Consider the following 20,720-nt stretch of genomic DNA (forward strand, 5'->3'; position numbering starts at 1 on the left):
AGTATACCTATTTAAAAGTAGATTTAGGCTAATACTAGTTATACTAGAGTCCCTATTATTAAGTGCAAGTTAGCAGGCTAGTAGGTAGTTAGGCTAGTTAGTCTACTTAAAGTATACTATTATACGCAGCACTACCTATACTTCTTAGTTTACCTACTCTATCCTGCTGTCTATCTAAGGGTAGTATATAGTAGATAGTAACTAGTTTATCTTTATTACCTAGCACAATATTATCTAGAAAGATCCTAATTAGTTAGAGCCTTAGTTAGTAATAATAGAGGATAGGAAGCCCTAGAACTACTACTAGTTATCCTAGAAGATCCTTATATAATAATTAGCTACTATAGAGACTATTACTTTAAGCTAAATATATTTAGATAATCTATTAGTAATAACTAATAGGTACTAAGGTTTGCTATTATCTTTTATAGGTAGGTTAACTATAAAATCTATAGATATTTAGGACTAGTATTATAACATAACTAGTATAGGTTATAATAGACCCTATTAGCGCTTCTAGGAGATATAAGCACTATAATAATAGCAGTTTTAAACATACTACGCAACGTCTCCTAATATTCTATCCTAATAATAGTTATAGCGTAGTATTTAAAATATTATATTCTTTCCTAGATATCCTACTAAACCTAATTTATATGCTTGCTATATAATAGTAGTTATAAGGGGTTCCTATATTAGTAACTAAATAACACCCCTCTAGAGCAAAGTACTGTGTGCGCTAATTATATAGTCCCTAATCTATTACTTTATATTAGCTAAAACTAGGAAAGACCTAGCGCCTTTCTAAACTATATTAAGACGTACTTAGTATATCTTATCTTCTAGTACTACTTTGTCCTATAGTGTCTATATATACAGGTTAGCAAAGAGGCTAGCGCCCTTTAGTAACTTAGACACCTCCTCTACTTCTAATACTACAACCTAAATTAATTTAGGGCATATTACTAACTATAGTATTATTTTAGAGGAGTTTAAATCTTATAGTTATCTACTTAAGGTATTAGGTTATCCTATAAGATAGCTAGGCCTATACTGTAGGATGTACTAATATTTTAAAAGTTCCTCTGCCTAGTAGCACTATTACTTGCTTAAGCTTTAAAGGCTAGTAAAGTACTCTAAGTTTTTATAGTCTATAAATATTGTAAACAGCTTATAAACGCTCTATAACTCTACTAACTAACTTTTAAGATACTTAATAATAGTAAGTAAATCCTTATTATATATAGTATAGTTTTGTCTCTCTAGTATTAGTACTATAGAGTAGTAAATAACTAGGCACTAGACACCCCTAACTTTTTATAATAAGCAACCCCTAAGAGCATATCCTAAATAGTCTACTTCTAATAATATTTCTTTAGCTAGGTCCTATTATATTAATACTAGTCCTAATATAAACGCCTTTTTTAGCGTATTAAATATACTTTATTCTTCCTCTCCCTATTAGAATAGGGTATTCTTCCTAGTTAGTTAGTTTAAAGGTGCTGCTACTTTAGAAAACTTTATAATAAAATTATAGTAGAAGTTAGCAAAACCTAGAAAACTCCTTACCTCTCTTATATTCCTAGGGGATTCCTATTCCTATACTACCTTAAGCTTTTTAGGGTTAGGTCTAAGTAATTTGCCTGCCTTAATAATATAGCCTAGGTAGTGTACCTCCTTAACACTAAACGCACACTTCTCTAAGTCTAGGTGTAGTCCTGCTTCTTTTAATAGTATAAGTACACACTTTACTTTTTCTATATAGTTAAACTAGTCTCCTCCTAAATAAATTAGGATATTATTAAGGTAGGCTATTATATATAATCTAAGTAACTCTATAAGCGCGGTATTAATATATTATTAGAAAGTAGATAGCGCACTACTAAGACTAAATAGATATACTAACTATTTATATAACCTAAACTAGGTATAGAAAGCTATTAAGGACTTATAACCTTCTACTATTCTAACTTTATAAAAGGTAGCGCAAATATCTACTTTTATAAACTAATTTACGCTAGATAGTATACGCAAAGTTTCCTTAATAAGTAGTAGTAGGTATTAGTCTAATATTATTATGCTATTAAGTATCTAGTAATCTATATAAAGGCGCTAACCGCCTAACAGCTTCTTTACTAGTAATACTAGAGCTCTAGCTATAGAAGAGCTTGCTTAGATCTAGCCCTTATCTATTAATCTAGTAAGTTGTGTTCTTAGTTCTAGTAATTAATTATAAGATATAGGGTATAGGGGACCCTATAGGGGGTTAGGCTAGGTTCTATCTAGGAGAGTTATTAACTAAATATAGTAATCTATACTGCCTTAATAGGGTAGCAAACTACTTGCTAACTCTTTGTTAAACAGGTCCTTAAACTCCTATAGTTCTAGTAGCAACTTTATCTTTCTAGTTTTATACTTAGGCTTATAGGGAACTATGCTATTAGTAATATAGATAGTGTGTATATTAATAGGACTTCTCTTGTTAACACTTCCTAGATATTTTATTAGGCGCAAGTTATATATTACCTATAAAATATCTAGTATATTTGTTGCAAAAATTTATACCTGTGTGTCTTCCTATTAGGGTCCTTAATTTAGCAACCCTGCTATAACTAAACCTAAGATAGTAGAGATATAGGTAGGATATAGGCGTCTCCTGCTCTCTTATACTACTATATTTCCTGCCTTCCTAATTATTAATTCGCCTTATAGAATATCTATAATAACGCCCTCTCTACAAAGCTATAGTCTACCTAGTATTAGTTAATAGGAGAGACTAGGTACTATATAAGCTAAAAGCTAAGACTACTAACTATCTAAATTATAGTCTAATACTACTAACTATGCAATTCTTGTACCCTTAGTAATTCCCTAGGCATGTTGTAAGGGTCGCAGGGGAATATTAATAAAGGTCCTACTAATCTATTTTGCTAACTTTTCCTTAACTGCACTAAAATACTAGCACCCTAAATTAACTATCGCTTGCACGTTCTCTACTCTACCTAGGAGGAGGGGAATAAAGAAAGAAGGATTATTTAACCCTGCCTTAATATCTAGGGGACACTTAATAGCCTCTACTATTAATAGTTCCTCTATTATAGTATCCTCCTTATACCCCTAACTTAGCCTAGGGTTAGGGGTGGCTAGTTTCCTAAATTAGGGCTACTTGCTAATACTACAACTATCTTAACACCTACTAGTTATAGTAATAGGGTATTAGGATATACACGTATAAAATAACCGCCCTATCTACACTAGGTGCAGACCTTTGCTAGTTTCTGTGTATTAAACAGGTCCTGTAGGATCTAGTTAGGACGTGATATTAGTAGTTTAGTAAGTGCACTTAATAAGGCTGCCACTTCTACTATATTTGTGTCGCTGTCCTAATCTAAGGTAGACCTCTACTAGGGTTCTTTAGACTTACTAGCCTAAAGAAACCCTAGTTCTAGAGAGGCTATTTTAATATCTACTATAATTGTCTTATATTCCTCTATAGCTATATTATAGTTTATCCTAGAGACTCCCCTATTAAGGGAAACTAAGCGTATATAGCTATTAAGAGATTGCTAAAGTTATAAAAGCTTCTATTTATTATCCTAGTATAAACCTCCTAACTATATAAGAAGCTATATAAAATTTATAAAGAACTCTATAAAAGGCTAATTTTAGCCTTAATATAAGTATTTAAACGTGACTTAGGCACACTCCTGCCTATAGTAATTACTATAATAGAATACTAGGTAGTTAAGAAACCTGCTTATATCCTAATACTTACGTGTACTATCCTTAAAGTATAGTGCTATAGCGCGCTAGACTATAGGTAATAACTAGGACTAAATATATATAAACCTTGCCTCCTTATCCCTAATAAAGACCTTGTCTGCACGCAGTTTAAACTCTATAGTTATTTACTAGGAGGAGAAGTTTGCCTTAGTGCTATTATATAGCAAGCTAACTAGGAAGGGTTTGCAATATAAGGCAGGAGAGGGCAGAGGCAGCATGTTATTAAACCTAGTGGGCTTAGAGGAGGGTTAGGATAGAATCTAATTGCGTATTTCCTTATTCTATTAACGTAGTATAGCTATTATAGCAGAGTCTTAAGCCTATTATTCTATTAAACTATAGACCTATTATATTAGCCTTTCTACTATATTAGGTTGCACCTAGTTATTCTAAACATCTAGCGCGTCTATCTCTTATTACTATTATAGTATGTTTAGAAGAAGATACTAAAATATTATAGACTAGCCTTAAGGGAGAATATAATAAGCGTTAATAATAGTATTTAGTATCTTAAAGGAGAGATAAGCCCTCCACGCCTTTTTATAGGTATCTAGTGTGTTCGCTTAGTAGTGGTGTTAGACTTGGTCCGTCTTGTGTTAGACCTAGGCTTAGGCATAAGCCCAAGTCCTTCACACTAATAGTAATAAGGTAGTAAGCTATAAGCTAGAGAAGATCTATACCTACGTTAAAAGAATCTATTAGTAAAGAGAAGGAATAAAATATATATTAGCTAGCTAAATAGAGGAAGATACTTAGTAGCTATATTAGATATTAGAATTAGTAAAAGCTACGCCTATAAAGGAGGAAATTATAGATATAGTAAAAGGCGTTAGAAAGGAGCAAGCTACTACCTAACTACTACTAAACATTAACCTAGAAATAGACTAGTTAATTAGGGCACTAAGAAAAATAAAGATAAGTCTAGCTAAGGCTAATAGGCTATAGGAATACTACGTAATAGGCCTGCTACTAAAAAGCCTAGTAAACTAGCTCTACTTTATTTTACATGTAACTAACGCTAGGATAGAGTAAGGAATACGTTAGAATACTATAGTAATTAGAGGGTTACTAATAAACTAGCTAAGAACCTAGGGCCCTATATAGACGTTAACTACTTAGCTAGTGCTATAGAGTTATAGGGGGTATAACAAGAAACTACCTACCTATAATATATATAGATTAGAAACCTACCTAGTAAGGGACTACCCCCCCTAGCTAGAACTTATAGCGCTAGAGTAGGTAAGCACTTCCTAGAATCTAGAAATAAGGACTAGGATATTTTACTACAGACTATTATATAAAAGACTAGGGTAGGTTACTAAGCTAGCACTATAGAACTATACTCTTTACTAGATAAAGAAAAAGTTGCGTAAATACTATAAAGTTACTAAGGATATCCTTAGCTAGCTAGTATTATAGGTTAAGCTAGAACTATTTAACAGAATAGATTTAAGAGGCTAGTAGTAGAGGCAGACTTAAGGACTAGACTACCTAGCAGCAAAAAGAGCAGGAGCTAATATAATATCTTCCTAGAATTAAGGATTAGAACTAGTAAATACTTAAAAAGAATATAAGCAGTTCTTAAACTATTAAATACTATAAACTAATATGGAAGACCTAGTAGTAATAATGCTAGATTATATAGACTTAAGATATATTATCCTAGAATTAGTAGATAAGAATACGCCTAGGATCCACGCCTCTATAAGGGAGAAAGAAAAGCAAAGGGACTAAGTCTTAGAAGAAGTAAGGACAGGATTAATCTAGAAGCGCAGGCAAGGAAGACTAACATAAAACCTAGTAAATAGGGAGGAGGGGGCAAGTAAAGAGATAGAACTTAAAAAAACCCTAGAGATTCTATACCTAGCTTAGGCCTATATAGACCCCTTTATAATAATCTAGCTACTAGATAGTATAGGTAAAGGCTATATAAATTTAGGGCCTAATTAGGACTAGCTAGTAATAAGAAGAAAGGTATAGTTTAAAGAAGTAAAGGATAAGGAGCTTAAGGGAATAATATATCTAAGCCTAAACTAAAGAGTAGCTATATTTCTTAGGCAGGAAGTATAGGGAATTATAGTAGCTAACCTACTAGGGTAAGATTATCTACAGGAATAAATTAAGACGTTATTATAGGAACCCTAGACTTAAGTCCTAGAGGATAATAACTACTTTAGTAGGGTAAATATAGTAGAGCTAGGGGGCCTAGAAAGTGCGCTAGTCCTAAATAGGTATCTAAAGGGTGCGCTAATTTTACCCTTTAGATATATTAACTAATTAGAGAAGCTAGAGGTAAAGAGCCCTACGCTAGGTTAGCGCAATATACGCGCGATACTAGAAGTACTTAATACCTAAGTAAGGCTCTAATTTAGATAAAACTTAGATAGGTATAGAAAAGATTTAGTTATATAAGAAGAAAAAGACAAGTCTTATACTAACTAGGAATTAAATTAGATAACTCTATATATAGAACTACTAATATGCTAGACTAGTATAAGGGGGAATATAGTAAACTACCTAATTAATATAGGGGTATAAATAAATCTCTTAAGATTAAGTACTATATTAGCGTTATAGGTACCTATTAAGATACTAACCTAGACCCTAGGGTATACGCAGGGGGTAGTTATAGCTAATAGCAGGATAGACCTATTTATTAGAACTGCGTGGAATATACTAGTATGTATAAGGGAGGTAGAGACCCTAACTTATTTTAGGGTAATTACAAACCTAACCTACTTAGCTATATTAGGAGGGCTATAGTATACCTCTACTAGGCTAGCTATTTAGTATAATATCTATAGGAGGGTTACCTACTAGGTACTATCCTTAGATAGGGAAAGGAATGCAGTCTTTATAGCCTTAGATCTAAAGCTAGAAGATAGAGATAAAATAGAAGAGGATAATAAATTAGAAAACTAATAGCAGGACCCTTGCTTAGGAAAGAGATCCTATAAAATTAATACCTAGGAGATAAGTGCTATATAGTAGAATATATACTATATTTAAAATTTCTATAAGAAGTAGACTATATAGAGCTATAAGCAGGATTTAGCAAATATAGATAACTATTTACCTTAGAAGATAAAAAGATACTAGAAAAATAGGTAGCATAAACTATAGGATATAGTGTAGGGGCAAGTAAAGACCTATAGGCTATCTAAGAGCTAAACCTAATATTAGTAATATACAAGCTAAATTAAGGTGCGTAATAAAAAGTTGTAAAAATAGTTACTAAGGTAAGCACTAAGTATAAAAAAGTTAGCAAGAAAATCTAACTAGTAGATAATATAAAAGAAAAGGATAAGGATATAGAGTTTAGAAGGGAGGACTAGAAAATAGTAACTAAGGAAAACTAACTGCTAAAGCTTAGTATTCGCGAAAGAGTTAACCTTAGCCCTTTTAACTATCTTTTTAAGAAAAGAGATATATTATTTCTAAGAGGGTCTAGGTTAACTACTAAAAGGATGCAAGAATAAAAATTTAGTCTAGACTTATTAGTAGCAGAGAAGACCCTATTTTAAGAAATAATTCTTAATAGAGAAGTAGCTATTACCTTTAACTTTAAAGAAAGTAGATATATTACTTAAGATATTAGCCTACCTTACTAAATAAAGATAATCCTGTATAAAGTATAGCAAATACGTAGTTTCCTAGTAGCTAAGGTAGTAGAAGAAGAATTTATTTAGATATTAGAAGAGCGCCTAGATTAAGGAACACTTAAGAGGTGTAATAGCCTATACTAGAACCTATATTTCTTAGTAGTAAAGAAAGATAGGAAGTACTAACTAGTCTAGAATGCTATCTATATACACAAGGTTAGCTAGAGGGACGTAAACCTACCTCTAACTATAGATAAATTCTCTAAGAAATTTGCTAGGTGTAAGATATTATCCCTAATAGATATATTTTTAGGATATAACTAGATTATACTTTACCTAGATAGTAGAGATATAACTACTATACACACCCCTATTAGCCTACTATAATCCTGCACTATAGTATAAGGAGCAATAAACTTAGTAGTAGCCTTTTAGAGAATTATAATAAAAATACTACGCGATTATTCCCCTTATATAATGCTATTTATAGATAATATAATAGTAGGGGGGCCTAAGACTAACTATAGGGGCAAAGAGGCGCTTCCTAGGGTCTAGAGATTTATACTTAAGTATGTGTAGTAGCTTAACTAAGTCCTAGCAGATATTAAGTAAGCAGGAGGTATAGTTTTAGGAAAGAAATATTATTAGGGCATAGCTTATCTTAGCGTTATAGGCTATAAGGTTAGCTTTAAAGGAAGATACCCTAACCGCATAAAGGTAGAAAAGATTGTAAAATAGCTAGAATACAGAAATATAAAGGAAGTCTAGATATTTATTAGAATCTATGTCTACTACTAGATATAGGTTCCTAGCTTTGCTATCTAAGCAAAGCTATTATTTATACTCCTATAAGGTAACACTAAGTAAATATAGGAAGAACTATAGAGAGTAGTAATAAAAGAGCTTAAGCATTTTATTACTATAGCACTAGCCCTAATAACTATTAATTATAAAACTAGAGGGACTATCTACCTTATAGTAGAATCTAGTAGGAAAGGCGCAGGAGCTTCCTTAGAGTAAATAGGGCTAGATAGAAGGCAATATCTATGCTAGTTTAAGAGTACTGTATAGTTAAAGTCTAAAGTAAAGTAGCACTCTACTAAGCTAGAGTATAGAGTAGTGCTATAGGCCCTAAAAAAGTTTAGAGTTTAGCTCTATAGAACACTATTTATTATTAAGATAGACGCTTAAACCTTAATTATATAGTCTAATTAGTCCTTAAGCAAAATACTAGGAGGGGTAATAAATAGGTGGCTTACTGCTATTTTAGTATAGGACTTTAAAATTTAACATATTCTAGGCAAGAGAAATGTGGTTATAGATGCTCTATCCTAATATCTAAAAGAGGATAGATAGGAACCCCTAGATAAAACTAAAGACAATATTAAAGACTTTATTAAGTATATAATTACTAATATTAAGTTATATAATCTAATAAAGGACAAAGTACTATGTCCTAAATATAGCGCTAAGTTAGAAGGAATTACCTAGTTTCTAGTTAGGTTTAAAATCCTAGATATTCTATAGAAGGAGTTAAGGGTATAGAAGAAATAAGTATTAAACTTCTTTATAAGAGATAGGTTCCTCTTCTACAAGATATCTTAAAATATAGCAGTAAGACAAGTAGTTAATAATAAAGACGTTAGGATTACTACTATATAGGAAATATATTGCCTTGTTAGTTATTTTAAGGTAAATACTATCTACTTAATAATAGCTTAGTAATATTAGTAGGAAAGGATATATAAGATAGTAAGGCTTACTCTACGCATATATTATAAGTGTTAGAAAAGAAGCAGTAAGAAGAAGGTTAATATACTTACTAACACCTACTCCTATACGCTATAGGAGATGGTAGCTATTAACGTAGTCTACATGCCTTATAATTCTAGGAAATAATTCCTAGTAATAGCCTAGGACTATTTAAGCAGGTAGCCTAAAGTACAAGTATTACTAAATTATAGATTAAAAACTATTACTAAATTTATATATAAAGATATCCTATGCAGATAGAGTATAGCGTAAAGGATTGTAGTTAATAGGGGGCCTAACTTTTAAAAAGTTATTTGTGATTTAGCTACTATCTATAGTATATATAGGGTTTAGATCTCTGCCTATAACCCTTAGGCTAATAGAAAAATTAAAGGAGGGTATAAACTAATTATTAACGCACTTGCGAAGCTCTAGGGGAGCTAGGTCTCTAATCTACTAATAGTACTCCTAGCTAACTAAATATCTATTTAAGAAAATACTAGATACTCCGCATACTAGCTAGTTACTAGTTAGAACCTAGTGCTCCTAATTAAACTAGCTCTTCTAATATAGCAGACGCTTCCCTTTAGGTAGATAATAGATAGGGCTTAGCTACTAGTAGTAAGGGCTACCTAGGTTAACCTAAGAGATTAGTTTCTTAAAGATGTAGTGTTAAGAATTAAGAGGCTACGCTTATAGAAGAAAGAATATTAGGATAACTATAAGGAAATTTAAAGAGAGGAAATTAGCCCTAGCTTATTAGTACTGCTATAGGATTTAGTCTGCTAGACAGATATATCTAGAGATAGGAAACTTAGTAATAAATAGCTAGGTCTATACCTAGTAGCGCAGAGCTTTCTAGAGTTAGGGATATATTAGCTAAAAGATTTAGATAGAACTAAGTTTATATATATAACGCTAGGCTAGAGGATAAAGATCTTTTACTAGAGAAGCTAGGATAAGGTAAACTAGGAAGACTAAGGACTTATAAAGTTATAGGATAGGGCACTATAAGAAAATAGGTATATCTTCTAAGCGCCGCCTATATAGTTTAATAAGTTAGGTATAGAGGGAAGAGAAGAAAATAAGGAAGTTAAATTAGAGAATTAGGACTAGGAAATCCTGCAACTAGATATAGGTAGTCCTACTCTTAAGATTAGGCCTAGGGCGCTCTTAGATAAAGAATAAGTAGAATACTAATATTTTAATATCTTAGATTCTAGCAAAAGTAATTAAGAGGAGGATAATTAATAATTAAGAGTTAATAGTATTAATATTTTAGTGTTAAAACTTAGGAAAAGATGCGCTATAGGATAGGCGCAAGATTAGTAGGGGGAAGGTAGGAAGCGCGCTAGTCCTAAATAGGTATCTAAACTGTGCGCTAATTTAACCCTTTAGATATACAACGCTCTAATTAGCTACACTAACTACCTACCTACGCGTGGATAAGCAATTATAATAAGGATAATAAGAAAGTAAAGCTAGAAGGGTAATAAATAAGTAAAGGTAGAAGGATAATAAACAAGTAAAGGTAGAACAAAGTAAAGGTAGGAGAATAATAGGAAGGCGTAAGTATAATAGGAAGGCACGCGTGTTCCTATATATATTCTACCTACGCTACTACTACTATAATAAACTACACTAAAAAACTTTAGATATCTAACAAAACTATAAGTATCTAATAAAGCTACTACTAGAAGATCCTAAATAAAATAATAAGCCTAATAACAAGCCCTAAATAGTTGTTAGAAGTCTAGAAAGGAAAATAGCTAGTAGTTAAGCTAGGCTTACTAGGATCCCTAATGTTAACAGGTTCCTCGCAGTCCCTAAGGTTAAGCCCACAACCTAGAGGGTTGCAGCTACTACCTATAACACCTAGAAGTTTCACACTAGACTATTAGTATACATTATAATAGAGGAGTCTTTTAGCTATTAAAAAGTTAGACTTAGTTTAGCCTAAAGAGTTTAACACGTAGACCTAGGTACTTTATAAAGGTATCCCTCTTTAATAGAAAGGAGGTACAACTATAGGTAGCTAGATTAATAAGATGCGTGTAAGCACTATTATATAATAGAGGAATATTACAGATAACTTTATAGGAGCACTAGGGGAGCACTTTAATAAAACTTTAGGATTAATACTAGTAGTAAGGAGCTTTATAGAGTCTAGCCTAGCACTTATATAGTTATATAGTAGTGTAGCTAATTTTAGGTTATAGTACCTATTTATAAAGGAAGCGTGCAATATATATAAGAAGTGACTTAATAAAATACGCTTAGTAATATAGTATATCCACGCTAATTACGTTAAATTCTATTAGAAATACCTAAGCTAATTTACCCTACAAGTTAGTTAGACACACTAAGGATATATAGATGTAAGGTACCTCCTATATTACGTAGGTCTAGACTAGCTTGCTAGCTTCCTAAACTTAGAGGTATACTATAGAATATAGGGGTAAAACTAGTTAAAAGACAATTTTGTTAATATTACTAACTAGTATAAGGTCTAGGTTATAATTACTAAGCTAATAGGAAAGGTAGATACTATCTTAAAGGCTAAGGAGGAACTAGAGGACTATTTCTTATAATATATTAGGGTAATTGTTTATTACTATATAATAGGCCTGTATACCCTACCTAGACTAACACTTAAAGGTATAAGTAACCCTTGCAACTTTAATATACGCTATAGGGAAGAGGATAGTGCTTACGCTAAGATTTAGTACCTAGTGCTATAATAGTATAGGAAGTTAGAGAACTAGGTAGGGGTGCTACTTAGTATAATCCCCCTAAGTAAATAGATATAGAAAGAGGGTATAAGGTTATTAATAAACTATAGGATACTAGTGCTAAAAGAAATTAAAGATATTCTAGCTAGCTCTCTGCAAGAAAGCAGAGAAGTAGCTAAAAAGAAAGTAGAGGAGGAGAGAGTAATATAAGAGATTAAGAATCTAGGTTATAACTAGCTACCTAGGACTATATCCTACGCTAGACGCGCCTAGACTATACTACTAGATAGGAGTGTAGTCTAGAATAGAGGACTATTAAGGTTAGGAAGTATAGTAAGGGAGTTATAGAGTTATAAGAAGAGGATAGAGGATATGCTAGATACCGCCCTAGGAGTAATTAAATTAGCCGCCTATATCTTAGAGGAAGAATCTCTAGTAGAATTACCTATACAAAGGATAATAAGAGCTTAAGGAAGATACGCTGCCTAGCTTTTAAAAAGGATAGGAGAGAATATTTACTAGGAGTTTAGAATTATTAGCTAATATATAGTAGCAGGCCTATAACTATAGGATACTAATATAGAGGTAATAAATAAATTGCGTAACTCTTTACCTAGACTACTTAAGGAACTTAATAAGACTCTAGACACTAAGATAATAATACTAGAAGAAGAGGGTATTACTAAAGATAAGCATGCTATAGTTAAGAATAAAGCGCCCTATTAGTGCAAAAACTAACGCTCTGCACTACAATTAATTACTACTAGGATTAGGAGTAGCGCACTTAATAATACTAAGCAAAGGAAGCTAGTTAAAGTATAGTACTACAAAGTTACTAATTATAGCACTATCTAGGACGCTAAGGGGAGGATAGTGCAGGATTTAAATTAGGTATACTTTAGCTACTTAAAGTTTATTACTAGCAAGATAGGGCTCTATACTTAGACTCTAAATATAGAGGTAAGTAATAGATAGCTAAATATACTATACTATAAGCCTAGAGAATAGGGAAATTTGTAAGCTAACCTAGTTACTGTAGTAGCTTTTACTAAGCTATTTAACTAAGATCATACCTCTAAGGATTTATAAGCTTATTACTACTAGCTAAAGAAGATAGTACTAATAATTAACTAGGCCTAACTATAACAGGTAATAAAATTTAAGTAGAGTTACTAAGGCTTCTTATAGAAAGGAAGTATAACCCTAGATACCTTTACCTAGATCTATAAAGACCTAGAACTAGTAAGGATAGTAGATAAGTGCTTTAAGATATATAAATAGCACTTAAGGGAGATAAAGTAGGTAGCTAATTTAGGGTAGTGCAGGACTATATACTACTCTATTATTTAATAGCTAGTATAAGGGGATATAGGATACTAGCTCTAATATACTATAATCTAGGAAACTATAAACCTAATCTTATACCTATACTACACTAAGTACGCCTAGGTAGGGGACTAGATATTCTTTTGTCACGTGGACGTAAACCTTTCTAAGGCAGCGTAGTTAGGATAAGGGCTTAAGATAATCTAAGGCTTAGTTTCTTTTAATAATAAGGACTAAGATAACTATACTAAGCTCCTAATTAGATTTAAAGAAGTATAGAAGAATTAGGTAAATTAGATAGATAGGGGGTTAAGGAGGAATAAGAGGGCCTATATCTAGGTATAGGAAGATAGGGTGCACTAGCCTAAAGAGCTAAGGGAGAAGTGCCCTATAGTAAGATAGGAGAAGGAAATCTATTAAAAAGGATAGGCAAGGATTATAAGCCTAGTAATACTATATAGATCTACTAGACCTACTACTTAAATATAGTATATAGTTCTGCTATAGTATATAAAAGTGTAGGATAATATAATAATAATAGAGGTGCTAGAGATAAGGATATATATAAAGATCGCACTAGCCTACCTATAGATAAGTATAGCCCTAAAGACTCTATTAGGGCACCTGGTTAAATATAGTAGAGTCTAATAGCAATTTCCTAGAGATATCTAGGCTACCTATCTAACCTAGGTCTTAAAGGCAATTATATGTTAAGTTTAATAGGATAACCCTTTAGTAAAGGCAGAGATCTAGAAGTACCTAATAGGAGATTTAAATAGAGAAAGGATAGGAGTATAGATTAGGAAGAGTTAGGTTAAGATAGTAAAAGAGTTAAAGAAGAATTAGGCTATCTGCGTTAAGAATAAGAAGCTTGTATTTAGCAAGGATAAGGAAGCTAGGGTACTAGACTAATCCTATTTTAGTATAAAGGGGGTACAGCCTACTAAGGCAGGAGAGTAGTAGAGGTATAATAGATAGATTAAGCAATTAGAGACTCTAGATATAGTTAAAAAGTATCTAGGAGCTATTAAAGAGGAACAAAAGGCAGAGGGATCTAGGCGCCTAGGGCTAGGCTATGCAGGAAGCCTAGTAAGGGCGTAGAGGAGAACTATCTTGTTAAGTTTAGGTTCAAGATTAGAGACCCTAGATACCCCTACTCCCTTACCTAAAGCTTAACGAGCTAGGAACTAGGGTCGCTAACCTAGAGGAGGAGAGTAAGGGCTAAGCTTAATAGGGCTAAGCTTAAAGGAGGGGGAGGTTTGTGCTATAGTATAGGATGTGTAGGAGAAAAACAAGGCTTAGCCTAAAAAGTTAGGTAGATTAAATAGTATAAAGGTATAAAGGATTAGAGGATAGAAAAAGGATAACTCCTGCAGACTTTACTTTAACTCTATAATTTTATCTTTTTACTTATGTTTCTGTATTAAACCTATATCCTCTGCTATAGGATCACTACTATTAAACCTTGCCCCTCCCACTTCTCCTCGTTTAAATGGGTTACTCTCCCTATTAGTTTACTACTACCTAAAGTATCTAGTAAACTAATAATCTAGCACTTTATTAGGTAATATTATATTATAAGTATAGGATAGGCTTATATTATAGAGCTAAGTTGCTGCTTTAACAATTTTAGGCTAGAGCTTTGTTAGTAGGTTAGCACTAATCCTTATTTTAATTAATTTTGTTATAATCTCCTGCCCTACTCTTTCTGCTCCTCTATTAGGTTTATAGGTATATACAGGTAAGCTCTTAATCTTAATACTATTATTAGCTGCCTAGATCTAAAAGCAAGATTTACTACGCTAAGGGAGCGTTGCAACGTTGTTGTCTTGTATAATCTTAACTATGCTAAGCTTATATTAGTTAAGTATTAAGCTCTTAAAATTTTTAAACACCTATATAATTTTATTAAGGTTTTTAGCTTATAGTAGATAGGTATAAAGCTTTCCTAAGTAGTTGCACTTTAATACTAAGATCTATTACTTATAAGCTATACCTGTTAGTATATTAAATAGATCCTATAATACCTAGTAGTATAGACGTAGTAATCTTTCCCTTAGTTATCTTAATATAACCTATTAGGTATGTGTAATTGCGTAGTACTTGTATTTGCTCCTAGGAGTTCCTTTAATCCTAACGTTTATTACTAACTTAACTAGAGCTTTAAGCGCCTTAGGTCCTAAATAGCCTAATTATTAGTGCTAAAGCTCCTTACTATTATATCTTAGGTAAGTTATCTAGGATTGTTAGGGTTATTTAGGCACTATGCTTTAGATTATTTAATAAGGGGTAGAGGGCTTATATTCTAGGAAAGTTAAGTTAAACTTGCGTAGTAACTTGGCTAATACAACACTCTTTTCTAATAATCTAAACTATAAGGTGGCATCTAGCCTAAGGAACTAAACTCCTACTTTAAGCAATTAAGCTTCTAATATAATATTTATATAAAAACCTTCTACTAACACTATATTAGTAAGCACTAAATCTTCTATTTTTAGACCTCTTAGTCTATTAAGAGCATTAGGGATTACTCTAGTCCCTCTGCCTAAGATTAGAAAAGCTTAAGTTCCTGCTTTAACTGTCTTATATCTAACTAACCTAAACAAGCTTTCTTCTAGGTAGCTTATATTATTAACTAGGTGTACTGCACCCCTATTATTAAAGATAGTGCTCTTTAATAGAGCGTAAGCTTTAAAGTCTATAGTTAAATAGATCCTGTTCGTTTTCTCCGCTATTAACATAGGGTTAATTAGTGCCGCCTAGATACTACCTAGATAGGTGATCGCGCTTGCCTTACTACTATAATCTTAATTAATAGGATAGGACTTAATTAGAGCTTTTCTTAACTCTTTGAATTTTTAATTCCTATTAATCTTTTTCTTAATCTCTAATTATTAAGTAGTAGTAAGCTTGTTACCTATATTAGTCTAAGCTTTAATAACTTTTTTGTATTTAGGAGGTTTCTATAGGTAGGATCTACTGTATAGGTATAAAGACTCCTTCTTAGGTTAATTAGAAGGTAGAGCTCCTATTATTACAAACACTCCAGGACCCTTAGAGCTTAATTTTATGTTGTTCTCTTAGAGAAGTAATAAATAGATCTTAGTAACCTGTAGGAGGTTATAAGTTAGCTCTCCTATTACTAACTTTTTAATAATCCTTTAAAATATAGTTTAACCCTAATCTAGTAAGATCCTAGTAGATAGAGCTTTAAGATAATCCTATACTATAAGCTGTCCTTTAATATTAGGAACGTTGTATACCTTAGCTTGCGTATATAGGATTGTCTACTCCTTCTACTAGTAATTAGTGTCTTAGCTACTTATTTTTACCTTAGCAAGATAAGCTTTATACTATAATCTTGCTAGTGTTGCAGCGCTTAAATTAGTTAGCGCTAGGTTATTGCAGAGCACTTAGATAAGTGCTTAAAGGGTTACTCTTACTTAATTAATAAGCTCTATATAGGCTAGGGTAAGGATCCCTTAATCTACTATATTATTAACTTATATAAAAAGGTTCTAGATTGCTAATAACTTTAATGCCTAATCTAATAAGCAGGCTTAGTACTAAGCTATTTAGAGTTTGTACTGCTTGCTTGTTATATTAGATAGCGCGATACCTATTAGTATGTTAGGCTTAATAGGTTTATTCTTAAAGTAGTTTTTAGCATCCTAAGCCTTAGGGTCTACCTCTACCTAGATCCCTTTAGTTAGGGCATAGTATCTGAATTAAATGTACTAGGTGGGCTAGTTAGTTAATCTAGTAAGTAGGATATCCCCCTTTAGGATTTGGTCGCTTATAGTAGAAGAGTAATAAGTAAGCTTCTGCTTAAGAAATAGTATAAAAGAAAAAATAAAGCTTACTAGCTTAGTGTCCAAGTTAAACAATACGCTTAAATAGATAGGACGATCTTTTAATAAGGTAAAGCGCAAACCAGGCTTATAACTGTCGCAAACCAAGAATGGGGCAAAAGTAAACACTGTTACCCCACCCCAATAAGTTAATATATATGGTGGGATATTAATGAGATATTATATTGTGACACAAGGTCTTTAGAGTAGATAAGGATATTATCTAGATAGGTAATATAGAAGTTGTCTAAATAATCTATTAGTATATTATTTATATAGCGCTAATAGGTTACAGGTCTATTATATAGCCTAAATAGTAGGACTTTGCATTTATAGGTACTATACCTAGTGTGGAAAGTAGTGTACTCCTCTAAGTTAGGGTCTATTTAGATCTTATTAAAGGTAGTATAAATATCTAATTTTATAAAGATTTTTACTTTAGCTAGCTAGGATAAAAGATTATCTATGCAGGGTATTAGATACGCGTCCTTTTGCGTTAAGCTATTAAGCTTATAGTAATCTACACAGATCCTAAGGCCTCTATTTAGCTTCTTAACACACAGGATAGGAGAGGTAAATAGGCTCTAACTAGTCTTAATAAAACCTTTCTATAGGTGCTCTTGTATATATTCCTTAGTAGCCTAGAGTTCCTTAGTATTTTAATAATAGAGGGGACTCTAGTAGTTTAGAAGGGGTTCCTCTAGGACTATCTTATAGTTATAAGGCTAGTAGATTAGAAGCTTATTAGCCTTAGCCTTATTAAAGACGTCCTAATAGGAGTTATAGTTAAATAGGAGCTTCTAATCTAATAAGGTGTGGTTAAGAGTATCCTATTTAGATAGGGTTTAGATCTTACGCTTAATCTTATATAGGCTAGTAGTAAAGAATTTATTAGAAGATTTTTTTATATTAAAATAGAAAGTATTAGTAGAAATAGTAGTAATTTAAAATTTTGCAGGTAGGGTAATAGTTAGTAATTAGACTAGGGTAGGTAGTATAATAGGTTTAGTAGCAGCCCTATAAGTAGCTAGAATTTTAAGTATACCACGTATCCTATTAATTAAACTAGGACTATTTTAGTTCTAGTTCTCCTCTTAATCCTAAAGGGCGTCTCTTTGCAAGATATTATAGGTAACTAGAGTAGATAGCACTTGCTAGTAGAGTTGTACTAGAATAGGAGGTGCAGGGTTATAGGTTAGAGGATATTTCTCTAGCTAGATTAGTTAAGATTTATCTGTATTAATTAGGATTTAGAACTGTTTTAGCTAGTGTTATCTAATAATATAATCCTAAGAACCTAAGTCTACTATTATAAAGGGGCAGTTATAAACCTTTTAGCCCCTAACTATTATATAAAGCTAAATATAGTAGGTAACTAGGGAGGAAATCTAATCCTAGAACCCTTTAATAGTAAGCTTATATAGTAGCTTTTAGACAGGTACCCTAAGTGTAGAAGAGATATTATAAGTAATTTTTAAATTAAGGAATAAGTAACCTTAGGCCCTAGTATCTACTAAAGTGTTTAGGCAAATACTAGATCTATTAAGGCATAGGGTTATATATACAAGTAAATAGGAACTAATAAATAATTTAGTTAAGGAAAGGTTTAACAGGTTATATTAAGTTAGGCCTAGGAAGGAGGATCCTTATAGGTATTATTATTTCCTGTCTAATAGCAATCTAAATTAGTTAATTTAGTAGTTTCTTTATCCTTAGAATTCTTAATAACCTATTCTATATCTATAGCCTAAATCCTAGGGGGTTTAGGGTAGTTACTAGAGAAGTGCCTAGGCTTTCTATAATTATAGCAAGTTCCTAGGGTTCCTATTATAGTAGCGCTAGGAGTAGCTAGCGTAGTAGATAGGGGTTAATTATTTTAAGGGGTAGTGTATTATTATTATAAGTAGGGTATATAAGGTTTAGCTATTAAAGGTCTATTATAGGGTTTCTAATTAGCGTCTAAATAGGACTAGTTTCTAGAGTGTTAGAAGGGGGTTAGTCCTTTTCTAGATAATAGAGTAGTCTAGGTAGGAGTAGACAAGGTAGGGTATAGGTAGTGTTCTATATTAAAAGTAGTAAGATAATCTACTATAGTCTTAAGATTATTATACTAATTTTGTTAGAAAGCAAGGTTTAGTATCCTTAGGGAAGGTGTAATCTTTATCTAGAGGTAGTAATACTACTCTAATTAGGGTACTTCTCCTCTAATAGCAAGACTCTAGAACTATAACTTAAAAGTAGGGAACGTCTTTATATTAGTTATATATAGGCAGTTAAATATAGTATAACTCTTAGCTATCTTATTTCTAGTAATAAAGTAAGTTTAAAGGAGGGTAATTATTTCCTTAGCTTTTTAGAACTAAAGACTTAGGGAATTAGATAGGTAACGTGGCTCTAAGTATTCTCTTGCTAGTCCTAAGCAGTGTCCCTAGACTAAGCAGTGTCCCTAGACTAACGCTATCTAAGCTCTAGAAGAGTAGTAGTAATTAGTATTAATCTCTAGCCTATCCTAAATAGATGCTTGCTATTATCTAAAAGTAGGATTAGCACTATTACTAAGTGTAGAGATATTTAGTATCTTTTTAGATTATCTCTTAGCTTTTATAGCATATACTATAGGGTTTAATATAGAAGCTAAAGACTAGTCTAGTTAGGTAGTACCCTATATCTCCTTATAGAGGGAGGTGTTATATAACTAATTAGTAAGTTACTTAACTTATTTCTCTAACCTCTCCTTTTTAGATAGGGTAAATATATATTTATCTTTAAGGGGGGTGTTACTTTAAAATTTCCTAGGAGTATAAGGAACCTTAAGAGATAGATAGGAAGTAGGTCCTTCTAGGAGGGCGTTATTAATTAAGTCTTCCTTATCTAATTTCTTTCTATTAGTAAATAGGCTTTTAAAAGTAGCTAAACTAGATACCCTTCCTTTACCTTTGTTTAATATTTTATAGTTAATAAGAATAATAAATCTTTTCTTTTTAGGGGGGTTTAGTTATAAGAGGATATTAGCTTTACCTCTAATTCCTCTAGGCTTTTAGTAGTCTCTAGGTCTCTACCTTAACGCAATCTAACGCGATTTTTCTAAAGGTAATCTAGCACTACTTATAGGTCTAGAAGTCTAAGCCTATAGGCTTTAGTTATTAGAAGTTCTAATAGCTATTCTAACTATAGAGTTGCAGGGTTAGATAGTTACTAGAACTAAATTAGTAGCTTAAAATAATAATAAGTGCGATATTCTTAAATACTATTACTAGCTAGGATAATATTCTTCTTATAATATAACAACTTAGGTAGGTAGGGTATCTAAAAGGTATCCTATATAACTTAAAGGTATATAGGAGTGCGCGTCTATATAGAAAAGGATAAGATTCCTACACCTATAGGTCTTGTATAAAAGGATAAGAAGAACATGCCTATCCTAACTATAGGCGAGCTATTCTCTATATACATCAGTAAGTCGGGCCTTTATTAGGCCTAACTTGGCATAGAATAATAGGCGAGCAATCCTGCCTTATTGTTACACTCTTAGTGGTTTACCACTACTAGCACTAGTAGTAGTAGATAAGAACATAGTAAGGGTAGTATAGGCAGGATAGATAGAGAAAGAGTAGAGAAAAGACTAATTAGTAGGGAAAATCTGTGGTGTAACAAAGTAAGTTTAGGAAGTTTAT

Source organism: Plenodomus lingam (assembly GCF_022343315.1).
Source record: "Plenodomus lingam strain CAN1 chromosome Unknown contig_27, whole genome shotgun sequence".
Lineage (NCBI taxonomy): Eukaryota > Fungi > Ascomycota > Dothideomycetes > Pleosporales > Leptosphaeriaceae > Plenodomus > Plenodomus lingam.